General features: G+C 30.6%; 1 protein-coding gene across 4 annotated transcripts in view; it reads right to left on the minus strand.

Annotated features, from left to right (window-relative positions):
* The window catches only part of LOC106477633 (putative sodium-dependent multivitamin transporter), a 33239-nt gene extending 27092 nt beyond the window's left edge, over nt 1-6147 (minus strand). For 2 of the 4 annotated variants that reach the window (XR_002609799.1, XM_022381476.1), the window contains exons 1-2: nt 5962-6147; nt 3096-3185 (exon numbers count right to left, since the gene is read on the minus strand). The gene's annotated coding sequence lies outside the window, so the exon portion shown is untranslated. Of the gene's footprint in view, nt 1-3095; nt 3186-5749; nt 5940-5961 lie in introns of those variants that run through there. The other 2 variants (XM_022381478.1, XM_022381477.1) reach the window with 2 other exon arrangements.
* Between the last annotated feature and the right edge of the window lie 252 nt (nt 6148-6399).

The raw sequence follows: 6399 nt of genomic DNA on the forward strand, positions 1-6399 counted from the left end.
GGGCAGGTTTTTTTTAACATCCTAATTCATTATAATGTTCATATAATACTGAGCTGTTACAACATTTATATACAAGTATTATATGAACATTGTAATATATCATGATCTTAAGGACCCTTAACATACATTAGTGCTCTGAGGCTAAGCATTCTACCAAGGGATAAAGCCCCAGAGAGGGAACTTCTCATCATGATTGTCACATCATATATATATAAGTGCAAAGAGGTGAAGTTGCTTTGGATAAAATGAAAAACTCCACATATTGAAGGGGGGGATGATGACTAGAATTCACTCACTGACTCAGATACAGGATCTTTCCAGAAGAGATAATTTACTTTCCACTGATGGTTAAGCCTGTTCAACCATTACAGCCACAATTGCAAAATAAAATATAGCATGTGCATGCATGTAAATATGTTAGTCAGTAAAAAAAACATTTATTTCTTAAAAAACTGCAATATACACACAAGTTGTTACAAGCTGATAACGCACCTAATTACAAATATCCTTCAGAAGGCCTGTTCTAAATTTACATATTCAAAAAAAAAAAAAAATGGAAACAAACAAAAAGATGAAAACTAAAATGTGTTAAATCACTACTGTACAGTAAATTACCTAAATTTAGAAAACAACACTTATATGATATATAATAAAACAAAAACATTGTAATATATACATTATCATATGTAATTGGACTATGCAGTAAATTTTCAGTATTGAATGACATGAATGATCTAGAATTATCAGCATCCAAAGCATACAATCTTCTGTGTCTACATTTAGCATATTCTTGGAAAGCAAAGGTCTCTTGATCAAACATGTTATTAAATGTTTTAAGAAATGAGAATACAGCCTATATACTTAAAAACATTTCCTACATAATTAATTTATAATACACATCACTATTTTTTTATAAGCAAACAGTGCATCAATGATGTAAGAAATTAGATTTTAACAGTTCCTTGTTGCAAATACAAAAATAATACCATATACGTACCAAATATAACCTTTAAATGTGTTCTTTAAATGAGAAATTATTAATGACTTATAATTATTTGTAAGTCATTACTGTATCAGTACTATTTGTGTTGAGCTAACACAGACTGTGAGTTAGTCTGGTGTTATTAATATGGTGATCTAGTGTTTCATCCAAGACTTCAGATATAGCTCTTACTATACATTCACAGTTATCATATTATAAAAAAACTTAGTAAACTGGAGTTTTTAAGGCAAATTGCTATGCTTATTCAAGTGTATATGTAAATGATTTTCAAACAATTTCATAACATTGGATGTTTTAAGAACTTTTGGCTTTAGAAACAGGAGCCAATTTTGGCCCAAGAAGGTTCCACCTGAAGCAGAGTTCAAACCCAGCTGTAAGAGAAGGCTAGTTATCAATACAGGATCAGTGTCTTATACTACTATGTTACTCCCTCATTTCAGATTTTCCACATACATGCCCCTAAACCTTTACATCATCAGTCTTAACCCAGTGACTGTGGAGAGAAATTCATCATTAAAATTATCAAAAAAATAATTAATACATGTGTGACAGTTGTCAACAAACCTCTCTAGTTCAGGTTAATATGGAATTTTATTTTGTGGCAGTCCTTCTTTCTTTACTATGTTTTGTTACTTCAACAAGGTAGAGAACAACAACAACCATAATTCTACAATTATTTAATACTTTTAATGTGATGTGTTTAGATCTACACAGAAAAATAAGAGTAATATCATTCCAACATTTGGGACAGTTGTAGCAAGAACTCAGATTTTGCTCAAAGTTTGAACACACACACACACACACACACACACACATATATATATATATATAGTGTCACCATGGTGTTACTTCACATCTTGCCTGTAGTAACTAACATAACTCTAAATAGTAAAATATAATAGATGTTTACAAACAAGTAGGAATTAGAGGATTATGATTCATCTGACAATTATTTTTAACAGACTTCATCCATCTCTGAGCTTTTGACAAACTATACTAGCAAACTGAAAGGTCTTTAGAACTGTAAGTAAACATGAGACAAGTTGATATAGTAAGTTTAAGCTTTTTTGGATGAAGTGACAAATTTTAATGTAGCTGTTTAGTTAGTGTAATTATCAAAAAGATAGTTTTATTTTGACATAAAAAAATGTGATTCAGTAAGTTGGAATTAATGGAATGTCTCCTATAAAAGTGACTAGAACATCAACCACACACTTTTATACATCGTATTAATGGAGCTACACCTGTATCTAGCTAATCTGTATATAAGTACAATAAGTTGTGTAAACATTTCATTTCCTTCATTTCAAGTTATAAATCACAAAAGGAAAAAGTATAATTATAAAGCTAAGTCAGGCATTACCACATACATGTAATTTATTATCAAATATGAATTTTGTTTTCTTTTTTGGTTTATGACTGCTTACAAGTTGAAACACCTATATTATGTCAGTATATTGACTTGTACTACCTTCATGGCATTTTGCTAAAATACTGTCTTTTTAGTTTAATAAAAAAGGATAGAACTAATAACTAACTTTTACATTTTGCAAACCTATGCAGTCTGTACACAAAAATTTGCTCAATTGTAAGTAACCTCTATCAAATATATTTTATCATTTAATTCCTTAGACATTTCATCATTAATTAACAATTTTTACACTATGTTAGTTTCATAAAACTTATTGCAGATAATACACTAAGTAAAAATTCCCTAAGTATATCTATACATTTATTAAATGATTACTACATGTACTTTCTTAAAGAAAAAGTTGATCTGTTGAAGGTTTTGTTTTCCATAGCTTTTTTGTTGACAAGCAAACTTGTACTACATTAGAAACTTGAAGTTTGGAACTAGTAGTCATTTAATGAAGGAAATAATATTGAAAATGATTCAGTATATACTTTTACAGGTTACAACATGCTTAATTAAGCAGGTAATATTTTGGTATTAAGTAAGACAGACAAGAAGTATTTATACATGAATATGACCCTTGATGGTTACTTCTAAACCCACAAATATATTTTTATCCAGTAACATAGTTACTTAAAAAAAATATGCAAACAATTAAGAAATATACTGTATACCTACAATTTATTCACATCCTTTCAGCTGTCAAATATAACATCTCTGGAACTGAAGATAAACTTAATAAAATAACCACTTGACTTATTTTGCACCCTGAAATAAGATTTAAAAAAAAAGTATGTTATATAGATATTTACATTAGAAAAACAGTTGACTAAATTGAAAGGACAGATAGGGTTTTTCATTCAACTGAGACAACTATGCATTCTTAACAAGATATACTATCAGAAATTGTCTTTTCCTGAAATAGTCAAGTGGCAGACAACTTTACAGCTCACCAAGGTCATCATACACACATATATTCAATGTACAAATTTCAAAGCTACAAAGTAATAATAACTCTTTAGTTTCCCAATATAACCTTACCAGAACATAGTTTTTGATCAGATAAACCAGAGCTGAAAATTACAGCTCACATAAGAAGTAATTCTGTAAAAGAACAAGATTGACGTTACCTTATGTTCCCAAACAAATTTTACTGCTATGTGCATACTGTAGTAAAATATTTCATAAATCAAAAGGTTTGAAGTGTAACTAGAAATATGACTGGCTACTCCCTGACCTTGAGAGCTCCCATAAAAAGTATAGAATACAAGGAAAAGTAGAACTGCATAAATGAAATAAAGCCCATGGATATAAGCCAAATAAAATAACTTTATGATCAATTTTGTTTATTTTACACGTACTATTATTTCTTTCCACAGTTCTCTTAACATTTTACATTAGTACATACTCTAACATTAATGTACAGTTGTACATTATTACTCATACAGTACTATGTAAAGTAATACAATGTGTACAAGATGTCTTATGGCTGATAACCCATAGTGTCCAGATATTACAGCTGTTCTTTAACAAAATTGTTTAATTGTGTTTCAGAAACAAAAACTTTAAGCCTCTACTACAATTTCATTAAGCTAATGGAAGTACACTGCAGCATACACAATATATCATGATTGCAGGATCCAACAGGAGTTTCAATGCTTTTTAAGAATAAGTTACATGACATACAACAAGGGACCACGTAGTCCTCAAAGGCTGTCCATGACACCCACTCTTGAAAAAATTAAAATGTCAAACCCACTCTTTTCAGAGAATTTGATCCATTCCCCCTTTTAAACTCTTTCAAAGTGCCAGCCTCCACTGCTGTTGATGGAAACTCATTCCATAGACTAATCACTCTATTGAAAAAAATAAATCTATCTTAAATGGAGCCAAGCCTGCCTTTTCCAAATCTTAAACTTGTGTTCTCATTCTATTTGTCTTCAGAATATATTACAAACACATCAGAAGTCTTTATCCTATCGTTCCCCAGATAATTTGTAAACTACAATAAGATCAATTTGTTTCTAAAGTGAAAATATGTTAGCTCTTAACCTATATACCCATAACCTTTCTATCCTCAAAATAATTCCAGTAGTCTTACTGAACCCCTTCCAACAAGTCAATATCCTTTATTAGATAAGGAAACCAAGAATGGACAGTATTCCAAGTGAGGAAAAACTAGTCATTTACATAAAGATAATTACCTCTTTTCACTTGTAATCAATATTCCCTATAAATACACAAAACATTATATTAGTTTGTCTATTAGCACCAGAACAATGCTTCAATGGCTTGAGTGACTCAAACACTACAATGATACTTTCCTTCAGTCATGCTATTAATTAGGTTCCCATCTATACTAGTTGTGTAATCCAAGTTATAATGGCATATTATAATTAAAGGTCATTTACAAAATATTAATCCAAATTACTAGTCTCTCCCCACCCCCCTCGATATGATTTTCATAGTTAATTTTTTTTGTGGGATTTTATCAAAAACTATTTGAAAATCTAAGTATACCACATCCACACCCTTTCCATCATCCACATAACATGTAGCATCCTCAAGAAAGAAATATTTCCTTTCAATGAATCTATGTTTTCTTTTGTGATATTGCATTTCACTAGATGATTTGGCAAAGCTTCTTTTTTAGTTTCCCTGGGACTGTTTCAGGGCAACTCCAACTCTTACCACCCTCTTTAAAAATGAGTAATATTAGCCATTCTACAATCTTCAGATGTTTGCCCACTATCTACTTACCTACTTAAAACGTAAAAGTGAAAGAAAGAGTCTTGAATATCTCTGACTTCTTTTAAAACCCTGGGGAAAACACTACCTGGTCCTGGTGTTTTATTCATTTTGTCTTTCAATCTGTTTACCACCAGGAGATTAATATCTACATGATTCTGGTCAATCCCAATACTTCCAACAGAATGCTTAGGGTCAAGAATATTGCTAACATTCTCCCTCTTGTTAATATAACATTTGGAGATGCTATACATTTAGATCAGTCTATTGGCAGTAACAGTTTTTATACATATATAGATATTGTCCTCAATATTAAAATATTTTATTTACAAATATTATTTAAAAAATATAAAGCTTAAGCTCACATTATTTTAAATGCAAAAGTGCAAGGTATCAGAAGGTCATTATTAAAAACAAAGAGCAATTAAAGTTAAATGCAGTCAACTTTTAAATACACACCTCTCCACATAGCCCCCCCCCCCCACAAAAAATATATATATACCACATCAACACTTTGTTGATACCAACTTGATGTTGAACAAGTAAATTGTTTTACAAATATAAGACACCATTAATATATTTACCTACAAGCGTTGAAAAAACAAGCCTACAAGTGTACACGTATTAATATACTTTACATAACCTTCCATTCCACGTTCCAAGCCAATGGTACTTTGCAGTATCACGAGTATGCTAGCACCATCAATGTTTAACTTTAAACCTATTACTATTAGTATTTCTCAAATATCCAAGTTATTTCAACAAACTTGTGAAATAAAATAAAACTATATATAACCTTATATCAAGTTAAGCTTCTCACTGAACATCACAAACTTTGCGCAACCATTCTCTCCAAAATTACAGGGAATTTAGGTTAACTTAACTGTTACAAAGACATTTCATCAGTATACGGCAACAGAGCCGGGTGTCTTACTAAAAATTAAACTCCCCACCTCCAATCTCTACACTTTTCAAGCGCAATGAAAAAATAGAACCGCGCCGTCTGGCGACTAGTTTTATAGCACATACACACCAGTCACGCATTTAACCGTACACTTACAATTAGGAGTATTTTCTTCTTCTTCTTTTTGTTTTTGATATGAGCTCATATCGACGTATTAAATAATATTTTATTTCTATACTACTTACGCTTTCATGTGAATTATTCAAATATGTAGCCGCATTTAACATTAAATGTTTTAAAGATTTTTATGAGTCATAATATGAATATCTT

Source organism: Limulus polyphemus, unplaced genomic scaffold (genome assembly GCF_000517525.1).
Source record: "Limulus polyphemus unplaced genomic scaffold, Limulus_polyphemus-2.1.2 Scaffold167, whole genome shotgun sequence".
NCBI classification, from domain to species: domain Eukaryota; kingdom Metazoa; phylum Arthropoda; class Merostomata; order Xiphosura; family Limulidae; genus Limulus; species Limulus polyphemus.